At 46.9% G+C, this 20,945-nt stretch overlaps 1 protein-coding gene across 1 annotated transcript in view; it reads left to right on the top strand.

The window, feature by feature from the left end:
• Positions 1-2,947: 2,947 nt before the first annotated feature.
• Positions 2,948-20,945, top strand: part of CNOT6L (CCR4-NOT transcription complex subunit 6 like) — a 67,316-nt gene continuing 49,318 nt past the window's right edge. The window contains exon 1 of the mRNA XM_039541050.1: positions 2,948-3,097. The gene's annotated coding sequence lies outside the window, so the exon portion shown is untranslated. The remainder of the gene's footprint in view (positions 3,098-20,945) is intronic.

Raw genomic sequence — 20,945 nt, 5'->3', positions numbered from 1 at the left:
CCTGGCCAGTCATGAAACTGGTTTTCAAGGATTCTCTGATGCACAGTGCGCCCTGCTGTGCTCTTCTAACCACCCTGGTGTCTGGCTGTGTGTAGGCAGCAGCCAGGCGATTTGCCTCAACCTCCCACCCTGCCATAAATGTCTCCCCCTTACTCTCACAGATACTGTGGAGCACACAGCAAGCAGTAATAATGATGGAAATACTGGTTTTGCTGAGGACTAACCAAGTCAGTAAACAGCGCCAGCGAGCTTTTAAACTTCCAAAGGCACATTCTACCACCATTATGCACTTGCTCAGCCTATAGTTGAATTGCTCCTTACTACTGTCCAGGCTTCATGAGCCATGGGAGCAAGGGGTAGGCTGGGGTAGGTGCGACCGTGTGGTGCTACCAACTGGGAGAGCAGCCTGAGGCAGAAGCCTCCAGCTGGCATGATATTCCAGGCAGGACTGAAACTCCATTAAACGAAACTTAAAGAGTCATTCCCATTTTTGTCCAGGCACCCCCAACCAACCTCACTGAGGCTGGCCAGGCACCCCCGACCAACCTAACCGAGGTCAGCCAGGAGCACCCACGGGATGATGACGGCAGCTAGCAATCGTATTGTACCGTCTGCCATCTGCAAGGCAAGGCAAGGGGATGCTGCTGTGTAGCACTGCAGTACCGCGTCTGCCAGCAGCACCCAGCAGACATACGGTAACAGTGAGCTGAGCTCCATGCTTGCCGTGGTATGTTGTCTGCATGAGTAACCTGTTGCTTTCACGGAGGGAGGCCTGACGACATGTACCCAGAACCATCCACGACAATGTTTTTGCCCCATAAGGCATAGGGAGCTCAACCCAGAATTCCAATGGGCGGCAGAACAGTGCAATGTTCCAAAAGTCGATGCTAGCCTCGGTACTGTGGATGCACACCGCTGACTTAATGTGCTTAGTAAGGACACACACAATTGACTATCAAATGGATTTCTAAAAAATTGACTTCTATTAAATCGACCAATTTCATAGGGTAGACATACCCTTGATCATTATAAAGGATAGCAATTTCCCCTATTTCTGTTGAGTTTGTACATTTGGACAATACTTCCTTCAGTTTCATGCTTTGGCCTGTACTATCACAGTTGTTTGTGCAGGCCTTTCAGATAGTGCCAGAGGAGAAAAAAAAGCACTTCAGAAAAAAAGAAAACATGATTGCAAAGTCCACAACTGACCCTGCAACTCCAAGGCAGGGGCAGATTCCAACATTTTATAAAATATATATGTAATTTCAAGTCCACTGTTGTTTCTCATTATCCCCATTTTACAGATGGAAAAATGGAGGCCCAGAATCGTCAGTGACTTGTTTAAGATTGCTGTCACACAAGGCCTGATTCACCACTGCTATGAGCTGTGTGTTGCCATTGTCACTGGTGTAAGCTGAGTGTAAAATACGGCCATGCTGACTTGCAGTGTGTTTTGTTTTTCTCAGTAAGGGCTATGCACAGAGGTAACTGACCACACTAATTGCAAGAGCAAGGATGCACTGCTCCCAGGGAGAGTCTGTGGCAGGGATAGGAACAGAACCCAGGAGCTCCCCCCCAGTACATGCATGCATGCATATACATAGTAGGATACACCCTCTCCGCATGCACACACACACACAGGGTGTGACACCCACTCCCCCCAGCACGTGTATACCCACAAAACAGGTGGGATACCCCTTCCCCCCAGCATGCGCACACAGGCTGCTACCTCCTCTCCTCATCACAAACACAGGGTTCAGTACCCCGTCCCCAGCATAAACACTCACACACACAGTGCAGTACCCCGTCCCCAACAAGTGCACATGGTGCAATACCCCAACCCAAGCGCACACATGAGGGTGTGGTATCCCCTCCCCACATCTCTCTCTGTCACACACACATATTATGGTATCCCCTCCCTCACGCGTGTGCGCGCGCGCACACACACACACAGAGCATGTGGTACCCCTCCCCCCCGCACACACACAGAGCATGTGGTACCCCTCCCCCACCCCCGTGCACGCGCGCACCCACACCCACACAGTGTGGTACCCCTTCCCCCATGCACACACACATGCAGGTTGTGGTACCCCTCCCCCCGCACACACACACACACACACAGCGGGTGGTACCCCTCCCCCCGCACACACACCGGGTGGGGTACCCCTGCCCCCCCGCACACACACACACACAGAGCAGGTGGTACCCCTTCCCCCCCCCCACACACACACAGAGCGGGTGGTACCCCTTCCCCCCCCGCACACACACACACAGAGCGGGTGGTACCCCTCCCCCCGCACACACACACACACACAGCGGGTGGTACCCCGCCCCCCGCACACACACACACACCCACACACAGCGGGGGGTACCCTCCCCACACACACACACACACACACAGCGGGTGGTACCCCCGCACCCACCCACACCCACAGCGGTTGGTACCCCCCGCACACACACACACACACACACACACAGCGGGTGGTACCCCTCCCCCCGCACACACACACACACACACAGCGGGTGGTACCCTCCCCCACACACACACACACACAGCGGGTGGTCCCCCTCCCCACGGTGTGGTCCCCCTCCCCTCCGCGCACCCCACAAGGTGTGGTACCCTCCCCGCACACGGTGTGGTACCCCTCCCCACACACACCCACACACACAGAGGGTGGTACCCCTCCCCCCGCCCACCCCCCCACGCGGTGGGGTACCCTCCCAGTGCACACACCCCCTCCCACGGTGTGGGGTACCCTGCACACACACTCTCTCATCCCCACCCCCCGCAGGCCCAACCTGCCCGGGGCGCAGAGCGGGCTCCCGTGGCCGGGCCGCGGGCCGGCGGCGCTGTGCGGAGCGGGAAGCAAGAGAGGCAGGGCCCGCCCGGCCAGCGGGGAGGAGGCGGAGACAGGGCCCGAGCCCCGCCCCGTCGCTCCCGCCCCGAATAATCCCAATATTTATCCGGCAGCAGGCGCCTGCGGCCCCCCGCCCGCCGATCCCCGCGCCCCGGCGGGCCGCTGCCTGCATGTATTTGCTGCCCTCCGCGCCGCCGCCCAGCCCCGCCGCCCTCGCCAGCCCGGCGCGCTGGATGCAGGTGAGCTGGGCCGGGGGGCGGCGGGCGCGGCCTAACCGGCCGAGCGCCCGGGGCGCGCGCTGAGGCGGCCGGGCCTGCCCCGGCGGCCGGGGGGGGCCGCTCGCCGCCCCGCGTTAATGAAGGGTCTCCCGCCACGGGGGCGGGGCCGCGCGGCCATGGGCGCCTGTGCGCGAGCCGGACCAGCGCCAGGCCTCGGCCCCGCGCGGCCATCGCGGCCCCCGGCTGCCCGCTCCCGCCCCGCCATGGCGCGGGGCGGGCGGTGTAACACGTGGCCCGAGCCCCGGGAAGGCGCTGGATGTGTGGGGTTCCCCGCAGCGTGGGGGGAAGCGTCAGCGCTCGCTCCTGCTTGGGGGCCGGGAGTTTGGGGGGGGGAAAGCTTGGCTCGGCTCCCCCCCCACTGCCCCAGCCAAGGCTTGGTCCTGAAAGCTGCTGAGAGCCCTCCCCGGGGGGACGAGCGTCAGGTGCTCGGGAACTTTTGGGATCAAGTCCCAGGGCTGTAAATTTGTCATGTAACCCTAGGTCTTTATACTGCTTTTCCTGTAGCTCAGGGGTAGGCAACCTATGGCACGCGTCCCAAAGGCGGCACACCAGCTGCTTTTCAGTGGCATTCACGCTGCTCAGCTCCTGGCCACGGGTCCGGGGGGCTCTGCATTTTAATTTAATTTTAAATGACGTTTCTTAAACATTTTAAAAACCTTATTTACTTTACATACAACAATAGTTTAGTTTTATATCATAGACTTATAGAAAGAGACCTTCGAAAAACGTTAAGATGTATTACTGGCTCGCGAAACCTTAAATTAGAGTGAATAAAGGAAGACTTGGCACAGCATTTCTGAAAGGTTGCCGACCCCTGGTTTAGTTGGAGGCTCTTTGTCTCATGTGTCCATCCAGGCAGAAATACAACTTTTAGTAGCTGACACCGCCAGTTATCCATAAAACTGTTTCCAGTGAGACCTCTGACACTTATTTTATCTTCAAGTTTGTTTTGTGATACTAAACCTCATAGGGGACTTCATCATAACTGGTATTATGGGTTTTCTTAGTTCCTTAGTAAAGAAAGTTTTTAAAAATCTTGTTTTTAAATTGTGTATTTGTGTTGATAAATGCCAAGTAATGCACACTGGAAAACATCATCCCAAGTATACATATAAAATGATGGGGTCCACTCAAGAGAGACGTCTTGCAGTCATTGTGGACAGTTCTCTGAAAACATGCGCTCGGCAGTCAAAAAGGTGAACAGAATATTGGGAATCATTAAGAAAGGAACAGATAAGAGAGAAAGTTTCATATTGCCTCTATGTAAATCCTTGGTACGCCCACATCTTGAATACTGAGTGCAAATGTGGTCACCCCATCTCATAAAAGATATATCGGAATTGGAAAAGGTTCAGAAAAGGGTAACAAAATTATTGGAGGTATGTAACAGCTGCCATGCAAGGAGAGATTAATAAAATTGGGACTTTTCAGCTTGGAAGAGAGACTAAGGGGGGATATGATATAGGTCTATAAAATCATGGCTGGTGTGGAGAAAGTAAATAAGGAAGTGTTATTTACTCCTCATAACACAAGAATGGTTTGAGCATTGGCCTGCTAAACCCAGGGTTGTGAGTTCAATCCTTGAGTGGGCCACTTAGGGATCTGGCGCAAAAAAATTGGTCCTGCTAGTGAAGGCAGGGGGCTGGACTTGATGACCTTTCAAGGTCCCTTCCAGTTCTAGGAGATTGGTATATCTCCAATAATTACCTAACTAGGGGTCACCAAGTAAAATTAATAGGCAGCAGGTTTAAAACAAACAAGTGTTTTTTCACACAGGGCACAGTCAACCTCTGGAACTCCTTGCCAGAGGATGTTGTGAAGGCCAAGAGTATACCAGGATTCAAAAAAGAACTACATAAATTCATGGAGGATAGGTCCATCAGTGGCTGTTAACCAGGATGGACAGGGATGGTGTCCCTAGCCTCTGGCCATGGCTAGACTTGCAAATTTGCAGCGCTGCAGCAGGGTGTGAAAACACACCCTCTCCAGCGCTGCAAAGCCCCAGTGTGATCAAAGCCCCAGCGCTGGGAGCGCAGCTCCCAGTGCTGTACTTTATTCCCCACAGGGAGGTGGAGCACGGACAGCGCTGGGAGAGCTCTCTCCCAGCGCTGGCGCTTTGACTGCACTTAGCACTTTGAAGCGCTGCCACGGTAGTGCTTTGAACTGCAAGTGTAGCCTCAGCCTTTGTTTTGCCAGAAGCTGGGAATGTGTGATGGGCTGGATCACTTGATGATCACCTGTTCTGTTCATTCACCCTGGCACTGGCCACTGTTGGAAGATAGGATACTGGGCTAGATGGACCTTTGGTCTGACCCACTATTGCCGTTCTTATGGTCTCGTGTTGCAATACCAGCCAGAGGTTAGACACTGTAGAAATATGTGGTAAAAACACAGGTCCTGTTCTATAGAGCTTACTATTGAGGCAATGACAACTCAAGACAAACAGGTGCGAGGACAAGGTGGCAAAGGAGGAATGTTTTCACTTAGTCTGGAGTGTAGACATAGCCTATGTCGACATAATTTATGTCGCTCAGGTGTGTGAAAAACACACCTGAGCGACATAAATTACACTGACATAAGCACTTGTGTGTACTGCACTATGTTGGTGGGAGAACTCCTCCCCCTGAAATAGCTTCTGCTGCTTGTGGAGGTGGTTTTATTATGCCGATGGGAGAGCTCCTGTTGGCATAAATGTCTTCACCAGATGCACCAAAGTGGCGCGGCTGTATTGGTACAACTGCCGTGCTGTATATATAGACACGGCCTTAGATTAGCTTGCCACTTGCCTACCTGTCATCAGCTTGTAGCGTTTCTGCAGGCACTGTTTTGCGGATGTCATGGTTAAAATTGAGTCTTAAGGAGAGATTTGGTGGAGGCTAAATTAGCTACTTTTCATATTTGTAGGGGGAATTTGTGCCAGGCATGGGAGTGTCAGGGAAGTACAGTAACTTCACTTAATGTGTAGTTACGTTCCTGAAAAATGCGACTTTAAGCGAAGTGATGTTAAGTGAATCCAATTTCCCCATAAGAATTAATGTAAATGGGGGGGTTAGGTTCCAGGGAAAAAATTTTCATCAGACAAAAAACTATATATTATATAGATATACACACACTATATGTTTTAAACAAACAATTTAATACTGTTAACAGCTATGATAATTGTGAAGCTTGGTTAAGGTGGTGAAGTTAGAGGGTGGAAGAGGGAGGGATATTTCCCGGAGGATGTCTTGCTGCTAAATGATCAACTAGTACTCAGCTGAGCCCTCAAGGGTTAACACATTGTGGTTAATGTAGCCTCTCACACAAGGCCGCACGAACACGAGGGAGGGGAGACAGCATAGCAGACAGAGACAGACACCTTGTGTGTGTGGGAGAGAGAGAGAGGCACATTGCCCCTTTAAAAGCTGACCCACTCTTTTAAGTGTACTGTCTTTTTAAGTGGATCAGGAAGTTGAGACAGCAGCTGCTGCCCCAAGCTCTCTCTGTCTCTCTCGGTCGGGTCGGTGTTCCCTGCCTGGGGGTAAGCAGGGTGCAGGAGAACACCCGAACATTAGTCCCGTCCCCCCCTGCATAGCAAGCAGGAGTCTCTGGGAGCAGCTCCAAGGCAGAGGGCAGGATCGCACATGGTAGTGCGGGGGGAGGGACAGCTGAAGTGCCGGCAATTGATAGCCTGCTGGGCGGCTGCAGCACAGGGGACTTAGGGGAGCGGGGAGCTGATAGGGGGGCTGCCGGTCCACCCTGGTTACAAGCCCCCACCAGCTAGCTGCAACGGGCTGCTCTTCCTGAAAGCAGTGAACAAAGCAGGTGGCTGCCAAAGACATTAGAAGGGAGCATTGCACAACTTTAAACTAGCATGTTCCCTAACTGATCAGCAACGTAATAACGAAACATTAACCAGGACGACTATAAGTGAGGATTACTGTACACAGTTGTTTGTGGGAGAAGTTGACTAATATAGTAAAGAGTGGCAGAGATGGTGAGGTAAGATAGTGGGTCTGGTAATAGGGCTGGTTTCAACTATGAATGTCCCTTAAAGTCATGATAATAAGCACGTTTGATGCTACAGGGAGGGGGGAATTTAGTGGACCAACAAATGGGTGTATGATATGAGTGAAGTGATGAAGTGTGAAGACTTTGGCAGCAGCATTTTGAATTGACTTGAGGATGGCAAAGTTGCAGTAGTCGAGGCTACAGAAGAAGAGACCTGTTGTATGAAGATGTGATATAGAGCAGCGGTCCCCAACCTTCTTAGGACCAGGGACCGGTTTCGTCCTGCCCCCCAGGACCCTCCGCAGTCATGCCTGCGGGAGGTCCACCGGCTCCAGTGTAGCTTCCGCAGGCATGCCTGCGGGAGGTCCAGCTGAGCCGCGCGACCAGCGAACCGTCCGCGGTCATGCCTGCGGGAGGTCCACGGCTCCAGTGGAGCTTCCGCAGGCGTGCCTGCAGGAGGTCCAGCTGAGCCACGCGACCAGCGAACCGTCCGCAGTCATGCCTGCGGGAGGTCCACCGGAGCCCCGGGAGCAGCGGACCTCCCGCAGGCATGACTGCAGAGGGAGCGCTCGTCCCGCGGCTCGGGTAGACCTTCCGCAGGCACGCCTGCGGAAGCTCCACTGGGTTGGTTCGCGGCCCGGTTTCTAAGAGGCCGCGGACCGGGGGTTGGGGCCCCCTGATATAGAGGACCTAGATAAGATGTATTGCTTCAGCAGTCAGAAGAGAACAAATACATATCGCTGTGTTGAAGCAAGTTTTTCTGTTACATAGTTGCATACATACTTGAGTCCTGATCCTGCAAATGCTTAAGCATGTGCTTAACTTAGCATGTGTGAGTACTCTCATTGAAGTCTGCATGAAGTTAATCATGTGCATAAATATTAGCAGGATATGGGCCTGTGCTAGTTAACATGTATGGATGGCTCAGATGTCTGGGACATGTATTCATATTAGAGAGGTGAATTCTCTCATTTATCCGATTCTCCAGAGCAGCCCACTAGAAGGAATTAGCATCACCTTTAAATGACGAGAGGAACACTGTCAACTAGACCAGTGTTTTCTCAATCTGTGGTCCATGGACCTTTGGGGGTCTGCGGACTATGTCAAAGGGGTCCGTGAAGGGCTTTGACTGAAAACAACAGAATTCAGCTATATATACAAACAATAGATTGCCAAAGGGGTCTGCACCTACAATCAAATTATTTTAGGGATCTGCGAATGAAAAAAGGTTGAGAACCACTGACCTAGACTTCAGAAAGTTAGATTTTGTAAATAAAATGTTGCAAAACCAAATATGAATAGAAATATTTTCACAAATGTTTAATTAAATGAAGACTCTTCTATGTAAAGGGATATAACTCTAGTTAGTTTTTTTTTTTTAAGATTAAAAAATAGCTTAGATACTACTCTGCTTCTGAGTTCCTCTGATAGTTTTTTCTTTATAACCACATTTTCCACATAGCTGGTTATAAGGCCCACATGAACAGGAAGACAATAGCAAGGTAAAACATAAAGAAACTAAAATGAGCCAGTTTTTATCTAACCTTTTAGTTAAAGTTATCTTAAAATATTCTCAAGCAAGTAACATTTATCTACTATCACAAAGTTTTTAAAAATTTGAGTTGGCTGTATAAGCATTTGCTGCAGGGTGCTATGATTCCAAACAGTGTTCTTGTGCATAAGAGCTTGAAAGTTAAATTGACAAAGGCCTTGTCTACATGTAAAAAAAAAAAAAATTCGGTATAACCCTGCCCTGTACAGACACTCTTATTTCTGTATAATATTGTATTTTTGGATTATCTTAAACCTGTTTCCAGCCATCATAAAGCTAAATTGAAAAAAGCCACTCTTTTACCAGAACAAGTGTGTCCACACAGGGGGATTATGCCTGCATAACTGAAAACTTTCCTGTGTAGACAATGTCTTAATAAAAGTGATTGCAAACAGTCGAATTTCAGCCCCTGCCACTACTTTAGAGAAATAAATGCAAAACCAGAAAGTTTCAGTGGCAAAAAGTAAAGTTATTTTTTACTGTTTTTAATAATGAAGTTGCTACTAGTGGCAGAGAGGTTTTTTTTCCCTAAGTTCGTTTCTAATTTGGAGGTTCAGGAAATGGACAGTCAGTCTCAGTAAGCATGAAGTATGGCCACACACAGATACTACTATGACAGTAGGTTGCACTTTTCTGTTCTGTTCCTTAAAATATGCATTGATAGTGAAATTCTTAAGTTTGCAGTAAAATATGATTCTGATAAAATTCAACTAATGTTTGTCTTGGTTAATTATTTTACAGTTATAAATTATTATGACGGCAATACTTTACACAAGGTAATTTAAACGCTGAAACACAAGGGTTCACTTATATTTGTGGCTTACTCTGTGGTGAAAACAAGTGCAGCAACCTGATCTGATTTCCTGTGCTTAGCATTTCTCACTTGCATGGTATATTATGCTTCATACATTTGATTTAATTATTCTTCAGTGCAAACAACTCATTAAGAACCCTGGTATTGTGAATGGTCACCCTTAAATCTTCTCTGTTTAGTGCAGCAGAAATTTATTTACTTCCTTCTGTGGTTTTGGTAGTATTGCTCGAGAATAGATCAAAATGGAGAAACTTCTATGACTTATTGCCCTTCACTGCTCTCATAGAGATGACTCCACCATATGTATGACCTGGACTTTCATGTTGAGTCTGGTTCATCCTAACAAAACCCAGATCAGCTCAGGCATAAGATTGAAGATAATAATAAAGTAATGACATTTTGCTTGGGTGTTCAAGGCAATTTTGCAAAGCTGTATTGACCAATGCCTATCTAGTGTACAGTACACCCGTGCTATAACAAACGTGTCAGGATCCAAGCCATTTGTTCATTATAGCCAGGAGTTTGTTATAGTGAAAGAGCCCCGCTGGTGGTGGTGGTGGGGAGCACTGACAACTCCTCCAGCCTCAGCTATGGGGCTCGAGGTGGGATCTGGGGAAGGGGTTCATTATAGCAGAAGGTTCATTATTATGAAGGGCATTATAGCGAGGGTGTACTGTGGTTTGTAATTCTGTTACACAGTAGCAGGTGAGGCTTGTAATGGTCCTCTTTGCTTGGGGAGCCCCAATATATTTGCATCTCCATTTGGCAGTTTTCTTTTTGTTTTTCATCTATCAGGAATGTTTCCTTTTAGTTTAGTTTTGCAGAATTTAATCTGAAACTCTGAAGGACAATGTGAATAGATAATAGTTGAAGATTCTCAAGATACCTATGTTTACCGTGCCTCTGTCCTTGAGGACTGAAACTCTACAATGGTAAGATATGAGTGTAAATATTAATCATCTAGTTGTTAGACAAGAGGTACGTTTGGTGATTGCATAGCTTTTCTGCAGTTGTGGGAGTGTGAAGCTTTACAGCTTCTGTTTGAAAGTGCACAAGCTGTAGTGTAGACTAAAATTTTACTTGAAGGAAGTGATAGGTTAGTTTGTTGTTTGCATCCTCAACCTCTTCCATTGTAAATGGAAACTTGTAAATTTTAGGTTTGCAGAATTTTGTTGTGTGCTAACAGCTGAAATGGGAGATGGTATAAAACTATTGCTTATTTTGAAGGTTTTTATTTCCTTTGTGTCATATAGTTTTTCATTAACTATTAATTTTTCTATCATAATCTTTACAAAGATAATTACTTTGCTTAAGTTTGCCTAGCCCAGCACTATAGTAATGTCAACATTAACATTAAATTCACACCTGTTTTCAGAAAATAAAGCAGTTTTCTCCGAGCAGTACCAGGAACTAGAATCATAGAATTGGAAGGGACCTCAAGAGGTCATCTAGTCCAGTCCTGTGCACTTAAAGCAGGACTAAGTATTATCTAGATCATCCCTGTTAGGTGTTTGTCTAACCTGCTCTTTAAAATCACCAATGGTGGAGATTCCACAACCTACCTAGGCAATTTATTCCAGTGGTTAACCACCCTGACAGTTAGGAAGTTTTTCCTAATGCCCAACCTAAACCGCCCTTGCTTCAATTTTAGCCGATTGCTTCTTGTCCTACGCTCAGAGGTTAAGAAGAGCAATTTTTCTCCCTCCTCCTTGTAACAATCTTTTATGTACTTGAAAACTGTTATCATGTTCCCTCTGTCTTCTTTTCTCCAGACTAAACAACCCCAATAATCTTCCCTTATAGGTAATGTTTTCTAGACCTTTAATCGTTTTTGTTGCTCTTCTCTGGACTTTCTCCAATTTGTCCACTTTTTTCCTGAAATGTGATGCCCAGAACTGGACACAGTATTCCCGTTGAGGCCTAAATAGAGTGGAGTAGAGCAGAAGAATTACTTCTCCTGTCTTGCTTACAATACTCCTGCTAATACGTTCCAGAATGATGTTTGCTTTTTTTGCAACAACATTACACTGTTGACTCGTATTTAGCGTGTGATCCACTATCACCCCCAGATCCCTTTCCGCAGTACTCCTGTCTGGGCAGTCATTTCCCATTTTGTATGTGTGCAACTGATTATTCCTTCCTAAGTGGAGTACTTTGTTTGTCCTCATTGAATCTCATCCTATTTACTTCAGACCATTTCTCCAGTTTGTCCAGATCATTTTGAATTTTAATCCTAAAACTAAGCCGGAGAGGAAGTCTTTTGTAGTAAACTGAAGGAGAAATGGTAGAGAAAATGTTTCATTGGCACTCTGGCGTTAGTAATTTATTTTACTCCAAAACAGACTGCGATGGGATCCCTGGGGTACAACCTGAAACTGGGGTACCGCTGTGCCCCTTAACGCTCCAGCGTGGGCTGTCTCTCTGTGCTTTGCTAGTGACAAAAAGCAAACCCCTCCAGGTGCTGTGATCACTTAGCACAACAGCACGTGGACCCCCACACCTAGATCAATTGTGTGAATGCTCCCTGAGCTACTCATGAATCACATAGAGAAAGGCACCAGCAAATCTTCCAGGACCCCACCTTTGCACCGCAGGAATATATATCGCCTTGCCCTGGTCAGAAGCCTTGACCAGTATAAGTTCATTACTCAGTCCGCCCCTTCCTCGATGTGGAGTGGAGACACACTAGGGTGACCACACAGCAAATGTGAAAAATCGGGACGGGGGTGGGGGATAATAGGAACCTATACAAGAAAAAGACTCAAAAATCGGGACTGACTCAATAAAATTGGGACATCTGGTCACCCCAAAACACACTAGCCCAGGGGTGGCCAACCTGTGGCTCCGGAGCCACATGCGGAAGTTAATATGCGGCTCCTTGTATAGGCACCGACTCCGAGGCTGGAGCTACAGGCGCCAACTTTCCAATGGGCCAGGGGGTGCTCACTGCTCAACCCCTGGCTCTGCCCCCTCTCCACCCCTTCCTGCCCCCTCCCCCGAGCCTCTTGCATGCCACGAAACAGCTGATTGGGAGGTGCAGGGAGGGAGCAGGAGGCGCTGATCGGCAGGGCTGCCGGTGGGTGGGAGGCATGGGGGGGCGAGGAACTGATGCGGGGGCTGCTGACGTATCACTGTGTCTCTTTGGCAATGTGCACTGATAAATTCTGGCTACTTCTCAGGCTCAGGTCAGCCACCCCTGCACTAGCCTTTGTAAACTGAACTGAGATTTCCCAAGCACTTCAACCAGAACACGCTGTTTTAGGTAAAATGTAAAACAGATTTATTAATTACAGATAGATTTTAAGTGAATATAAGTGGTAGGCACAAAAGGTCGGAGATAGTTACCAAAGAAAATAAAAGGAGATTGCAGTATTGGAGATCTATCCTATGCACTGCCACCAAACCCCTGATTGACAGGGTTGTCAGTTTGGCATCCTTGACAAGCATTAAAATGAGGCAAGGGTCTGACAAAGTTGGAAGGAGTACTGTGTGTGCATGTAACTGGACTGTCATCATGCATATGCATAAGGGGACAGAATTAAGATTGCATGGGCAACCTTAATTCTGGCATTTCCTAACTTGAGAGCTTGACTTTGCAACCTTAAACTTTGCTATTTTTTTTTGTTTTGTTTATTTCTCTTAGAATGTAGGCACCTTGGCATCCCAACTGTGGATAGAATTTGTTTGAACAGTCAGAGCTCTTATGAAGATAACTGTCTAGCAAGATTTATTTTTCTAATTGTGTATCTCTGCAGTTCAGCAAAAGCAATCTCATGTGTTACTAAAAATATTGGACTCTAACTGTAGCCTAGGGAACAAATGGAAATACTCATTTTTTTTAAAACCTGAACAAAAAACTGACCACTTCTGATGTGCATTGTTCTCCATATGTCTGAAATCTTCCCGTGTCATATTTGTGTTTGCTAATTTTTCCTGTAGGAGGAACCATGTTATGGATGATGCTCCTGGATTTTTATATAATGCCCAAGTGTGCTTGTATAGGTCCTTTCACTCATTGAGAGAGGTGGTTTGAAAATTGAAGTGCTTATTTGACCTCTAAGCATACATTTTTATCTGCTTTTATTACATTTGAAAATACAGAGCAATATAAATTATTGCAGAACTGTACTTCATGATGGCTAGGAAAACTTGTAGTTGAACTTTAAATTATACCACGATAAACTCAGAGATCTTTGAACAGAAAACTATACTACTTTGATTTGAGTTTGTTGGCCATGACTTTTTATTTTAATTATATTTTTTTTAAATGCAGGATTCTTAGATTGTGTATCAGTGGCTTTTGTAAGTTTGTTTGAATAGGTTTTTTTAAAAACAAAAAAGGCTTGTGGGGTGTATTGCATACAGTCTGTTTAGCAAAACACTGGAGAGGCAATCATATCAATGAAGTTGACCAGTTTGGGTGTGAGGGAAAGGAAAGTGCTGTAGAAAACACTGTAAAATAAGTTTGAACCTGTATATATATGCAGGCCTGTTGGATCTAGTTCAGATTTGCTAGTGGATTTACTCCTATGGGAGCATGAATTCTTACTCATATGCTTTTCTTTCCTCTTAAAATTCTGTGACTCCTTAGATCAGGGGCGGGCAAACTTTGGGGTTTCCGAGGGCCACATTGAGGGTTTCCGAAATTGTGTGGAGCGCTGATTAGGGGAAGCCATGCCTCCCTAAAAAGCCAGGCATGGCCCGGCCCACGCCCCCTATCCAACCCCCCTGCTTTTCACTCCCTGACGGCCCCCCCGGGACCCCTGCTCCATCCAACCCCCCTTCTCCCTGTCTGTCCCTAGAACCCCTACCCCTGACTGCCCCCCGCTGCCCCATCCAACCCCCCATCTCCTTCCTGACTGCTCCCCCAGAACTCCTGCCCCCCTTCAACCTTCCTGTTCCCGCCTTCTGACCGCCCCGACCCCTATCCACACAGCCCGAACTCACCTGCCCTCTATCCAACCGCCCTATTCCATGCCCTCTTAACCGTGCTGCCTGGAGCACCAGTGGCTGGCGGCGTTACAGCCATGCCACCCAGAGCACCAGGACAGGGAGCCGCGCCGCTCAGCAGGAGCCAGCCACGCACCGTGCAGCACAGAGCACCGGGTCAGGCAGCTGCGCCGCCCAGCAGGAGCCAGCCACGCACCGTGCAGCACAGAGCACCGGGTCAGGCCATAGCTCTGCAGCTGTGCTGCCTTAGGAGCTCACAGCCCGAGCTGAGGTTGTGGGGGAGGGGGAACAGCAGGGGAGGGGCTGGGGGCTAGCCCCCTGGGCCAGGAGCTCAGGGGCTGGGCAGGACGGTCCCTTGGGCTGGATATGGCCCGTGGGCCATAGTTTGCCCACCTCTGCCTTAGATAATTGCATATGACAATACTTCAAGTGTTCTTGTAACCCGCTTTTCAGTTTAACAGAAAACTCCTGCTATCTTTGCCATAGCCATAAAGATGTATATTTAGATTTCTGTTTCTGCAGATCTGATATGTACTGTGGAGCCCCACTGACCTATCTGTTACTCAGACTGGACCAGCCAGTCTGCCAGATAGAGGTGCTGCTTGCCTAACATCCATTTATTTTACTTCATGACAACTCATTTGGTTTTCAGGTCTTCCTTTATTCCAAAGAATTGTGTGTAATCTGAAGGCAAATCCAAGAACTGCTCATTCATCCAAGTTTGTCATCTTGCACACCAAAAAGCAGCACATAACTGGAGTTTGTCACTGGAACAGTAAAACAAGGGGTGGTCTTTTTATTCAGGGTTTTGAAGAAGGCCAGTTGTTATTGTCTTCCACAGGCGTCGTCTAACTCTCCGGTAAATCGTAGTCCTGGTCTTTTCTTTATTTTCCTTCTCTCTATCCTAAGGGAGTTTCTGAAGGTGCTAGTTGTTGAAACATGTAGATGTTTATTTATCACACTATCTCTTATATAAAACTTTCCCTTAATGAAATCTAGGTTGCAGGTAAATCTGTGCCATTAGTTAACTTTATACGGTAGCGTTTTTTTTTTTTTTTAAATAAAAAATGTAATGTTAAGATTGCACTCACATGCAAACCATTTGTGGTGAAACAATAATCACAAACTTAACCCTGTCCCAGCACTATTGCAGTCATGTTGAATTTTTGTAATGAGTAGCATGGTAATAGACGTGTTTAGAGTTGAGCTTAAGGAAGTGTCTAGTTAATAGAATATGATGCAATCTGAGTTGTTGACTTCACTTATTATTGATTTACGGACCAGCTGTACAATTCTCTTCCATAAATTTGTCCTGAGTGTTTTGGTTTGTTGTCTTAAATATTTTTATGATGTAGTCCCACAGATTCTAACAGTCACTCTGGCAGCTTTGCAGGAGGAGACCTGTTAACACTAGAAGGAAAAGGCTGATTTCCTTCCAGTGGAAAGCCAGATGGTTCTCTCTCCCTCCAGACTAGCAAAGGAGGTAGCAGACCTTCCCTTAGGACAGGGAAACCTTGCCTCCTCCCTCCAAAATTTCTTTTCTTTGCCTATAGCCCAATTTTGAGCAGTGTCTGATTAATTTGGCTCCAAATTCTGATTATGGGGTAGTTGTGTTTTTTCTCTGAGGTGCTGCTGCAGCTTCCCTAAGGGGGCAGGCAGACTCAAAAATGGTAGGACCCCTCAGTAAAAAGACCAGGGGTGAGAAATGCCTGTCCTGTTCCTCTATTCTGCCAAATTCCATTGAAAGGGATGTTTGCTGCTTTTACAACCAAGGGAAAGCCTCATGTTGGCACAGAGTTGCCTTTGGAAAGCCACAGGATCATCCTCCTTCCTCAGTTAGTCACCCAGTGAGGGGAAAAAGCATAAAAGAAAATGGCAATTGCTCTGCTTTAAACATTCCCAGGGACTGGAATTCTAAGACAGTCCGAGCCAAAGAGGGTGTAATAGAGGCTTTCAGCATCCCTTTGAAACTGGGTGTGGACCCTGCCACAGCCACTCATGGGACTGAGTTGCTGGCCAAATGGTGGGCTCCCCCCAACTCTTCCAATTTGTCAAGGTCATTTTGAATTTTAAACTTTTTTTAAATTTAATGTGGCAGTTAAATATAAACTTAGTGTTTGTTTGGCTAAATGGTTTACTGCTGGATATTTCACTGTTTTCTTGTCTAAGAGGTTTCCTAATTATATTTTTTCCTCCGTACTGAGGAATCTGCAGAACGTGACTGTAAAACTCTATGGGATTTAGTCTTTGGATCCCTAAGGGGATTAAGAAAGAATGTATGGTGTCAGTGCTTAAATTAGGCTTAGATCAACTATATGTACATTTGGTCTGTAGGTTTTTGTTTTTTTTGTTGTATTATATGCACAAGTGGCACCAATTTAGAACATTGGTATATCGTGCAGTGTCATGTCAATGCATTAATGAGGACACAGAAAATCCGGAGGGAAGGGGAAAACCTAGGAATTGTATATTTCATTTCTTAATCTCTCTTCCCCTCCCCCCCCCCCCGAAAATAAAATAAAATCAAAATAGGGAAAATACTGATTCCTCCCCCTCTGAGAAAATTGGTGTAGCAATGTATATAGACAGAGAAGAGTAGAGTGTTGTATAAGTGCCTGGAATGCTGGCACAGTCTAAAGCAAGATCAGGCATGTTTATGACCTGATAGTTAAAATTGGCAGAGTCAGAAATAGCTAAATTGAGAACACCACCTCTATAGAAATTCCATATCTGGCTTCACTTTAAGTAGGGTCATGGAACGGCTATATCACACTGTCAGTCCCATCTTTTTTGCTATCCTGCCTACAATGGCCAGTGCAAGTCTCTCCAATGGAAAGTATGGGGGGGGGGGTGGCAGTGATATGGGAATAATGGTGTACGTGGTGCTTGAGTAGTGTTTTAAGTAGGAGAATATTCCTTCTGGACCCCTAGAGGTGCTGACCTTTAAAATAGTTTCTGGTTTGTATGTAGGAGCAACAGTTTGGTCATCTTCCATCAGATGTGAGAATCTCCAGAGTGACTTATGAATTAATCCTTCATGCCACCCCTGTGATTATTACCATTTTACAGATAGGGAAACTGAAGCAAATAATATTGTTCACTGCCCTGTATGAACCTACAAAGGAGAAACATATCATGCCTCCATCCTCATCTGTACGTGGGTTGTGAATAATGGGAGTCTTTGCAATCAGGGAGTACAGGTGACACAGCATCTACAAAGGAGTTGAGAAGTAGACAGTAGCTATACTTCCCCCTGCAGAGGGAGTCTTCAACACACATTCTTTGCCAGAGTCTAGTCCAGGGGTCGTCAACCTTTCAGAAGTGGTGTGCCGAGTCTTCCTTCATTCACTTTAATTTAAGGTTTTGCGTGCCAGTAATACATTTCAACATTTTTAGAAGGTCTCTTTCGATAATATATAACTATACCATTGTTGTATGTAAAGTAAATAAGGTTTTAAAAATGTTTAAGATGCTTCATTTAAAATTAAATTAAAATGCAGAGCCCCCCCAGACTGGTGACCATGATCTGGGCAGCGTGAGTGCCACTGAATATCAGCTTGCATGCCGCCTTTGGCACCTGTGCCATAGGTTGCCTAACCCTGGTCTAGCCGTTAGTGACGTATTTGAGGTCATATGCAGTGGTGGTGTAGCCGTATTGGTCCCAGGATATTAGAGAAACATGGTGGATGAGATAATATCTTTTATTGGTTTTATTGAACCAATAAAAGATACTACCTCATCCACCTTGACTTTCTAATATTCAGGGTCACACAGGAAACCTGTGGCAGAGAGATGAATAAAAAAACCTCACCTCCTTATTACTAGTATTTTGCACTAACCACAAGCCCATTAATCCTTTCACAAATACCATTGAAGGTACATGAAAGGGAGTGAATAGTTCTTACTTTTCAAAAAGAAAATCAAAGCACAGTATTTTTAAATGATCTTCAGAGGGAACAAGTTTCATTGGTTGAGTTGACTAAACTATGGTGGCGGGGTGGGGGTGGGGGGCATCACTTTTTAAAGAGACCTGCCAAAGGAGGAAAATGCATTTGAGCCTTTTATTTGCTATTGTAGCAATAATGAAGGCCTGAAAATTAAGTCTGCTGTGTTGTACCCTTAGAAATAAGCAATATGAAGTCAGAGAACTGTAGTGGTGGAGTGGGAGTTTTCTCAGCACTTAAATGGATGCTGTCAACTAGAATCTTTTTTAAATTGACTAAAATAAAAAAATAAAACTTTAAGAAAACAATGATGTTTTGTTTTGCTACCCTGTTGATGATGATAAGAAGGGATGTTTGGGCAGATATGAAACCAGAAATGCTCAGCCTTTCCTGTTCTTTTCTCTGCCACTCCTGCCTACTGCTGCTTTAGTCTTAGCTCTGCTGCTGCTATTTTTATTTTTTAAAGAGACAATTTTTATCAGGGGGGTGGGAGGGCTAGGGAACATGGGAGGAGTGTAGAGTGGAATTTTCAGTTTTAAGATCTATCTAATGTATTTGGTTTAGTCTAGTGAATTTCACAAGTAGAAAAGCCAGTTACACCTCTACCCCAATAGAACGCGACCCAATATAACACGAATTCGGATATAACACAGTAAAGCAGTGGGGAGCCCCGGGCCCTTAAGCACCACCCAAGCCCCGCTGCTTTACTAAGTTGTATCCGAATTCGTGTGGAGCCCCGGGCCCTTTAAATCACCGCCCGAGTCCCGCTGCCAGGGCACCAGCGGTGATTTAAAGGGACCAAGGCTCCCCACAGCAGCTGGAGCACCGGGCCCTTTAAATCCCTGCCGGGCCTCTGGCAGCCGGGCTCAGACAGTGATTTAAAGGGCTTGGGGTTCTGGCCGCTGCGGGGAGCCCTGGGCCCTTTAAATTCCCACCAGAGCCCCACTGCCCGAGCTCTGGCGGTGATTTAAAGGGGCCAGGGCTCCCTGCAGCAGCTGGAGCACCGGGACCTTTAAATCACCGCTGGGAAAGCCGGTCCAGTCCGGCATGGCATACTGGCTCTTGCCGGTACACTGTACCGGACCAAACCCGATATAACATGGTCTCACCTATAAGGCGGTGAGATTTTTTGGCTCCCAAGGACCGTGTTATATTAGGGTAGAGGTGTACTAAAGTAATCTAAGTAAAGATACCTTAATGTAAAAATGACTCTGTGTGTGTACATGTCCTGATTGTATCTTGTTTAACCTTTCTCCTTCAAAGGTTTGTAAACTGTGTGCACACACTCTGAATTTGGGGATGTGTGGGAAGGCCAGACAAACTAAGCTTTCTGTTGTTAAACGTGACTAGGGCCCTACCAGATTCACAGTCCATTTTGGTCCATTTCACGGTCCGGGGTTTTAAAATTTGTTTTCAGATATTTACGTCTGAAATTTCATGGTGTTGGAACCGTGGGGGTCCCAACCCAAAAGGCAGTCGGGGGGCGGGGGTCCTGGGATTGCCACCCCTTCTTCTGCCCTCCTGCTGGCAAGGGTGCTGCCTTCAGACCTGGGCAGCCAGAGAGGAAGGCTGCTGGCCGGGCGCCCAGCTCTAAAGCCAGCACCACTGCCAGGAACAGCACAGAAGTGAAGGTCGCAGGGTATAGGGTGATGGGTTACCATATGTCCGGTTTTCCTGGTAGTCTCCCACCCGAGTGGGGGCTGACAGCTGGAGCCACAGCCTCCTTGTGCAGAGAGGTGACAGCCGAAGCCACCAAGCTTCTTGCAGCCAGGGGAGATCCCGGAGGTGGGTTTGAGCAGCTCAGGGTGCAGCCACTGCAGGGGAAGAGGAAGTCTTGTCCATCCCCATCCCAGCAGCGGGAGCCCCTGTGCCGGGTAGTAACCCCTGGCTGCATGCCACATTTCACAGGGGAGATCAGATTTCAGTTTGTGACACGTTTTTCACGGCCGGGAATTTGGTCGGGCCCTAAACGTGACCATTTAAATGGAACTCTCTTTGTGATGTGGCTGCAGACTGACCAATGTGGAGTCTCCCCCTTTGTATATCAGGAAGATGGCAACCAACAGAAGCAAAGCATTTGTGTGCCTTCTAATCAGTGTAACTGCTTTTCTTATCACTGCTAATTTCACTTTCTGCCTCTCTGCAAAGTCCACCAAAAATCTCTGCGTGAAAATGATATTTTGGCGACTTAATCTTTCTTGGGCGGCTTTTGTTCTTATTTCTTGCTTTTCATGTTGTAGGTGAAATAATCTACTAAGCTGAAGGGGAAGAAAATATTATAATTTGGAACCACTTCATATGCCTTGGTAGTAGGTTCTTATATTCTTTATGCGGCTAAGCTGAGAAAACCTTCAACTTCTCCAGTTTTCATTTGGGTTGATTACAACTATTCCAGCTTCTGGTGTTCAGTGCCCGGAATCCAAGGCCCAGAAGGAAATCTGATATCCTCTGATGGAAGGATTTCAGCATGGCTATACTGAGACAATAGGCTGCTTTCCCGGGTGGACTAGCTGTTGTATCCACTGGGTGTACGAGCTTGGGATGGTTCTCAGGGTACCC

The sequence above is a fragment of the Mauremys reevesii genome, linkage group 5 (genome assembly GCF_016161935.1).
Source record: "Mauremys reevesii isolate NIE-2019 linkage group 5, ASM1616193v1, whole genome shotgun sequence".
In the NCBI taxonomy this organism is placed as follows: Eukaryota; Metazoa; Chordata; order Testudines; family Geoemydidae; genus Mauremys; species Mauremys reevesii.
Note: the sequence above shows the minus strand (reverse complement) of the source record. Positions and strands in the feature narration are given on the sequence as shown.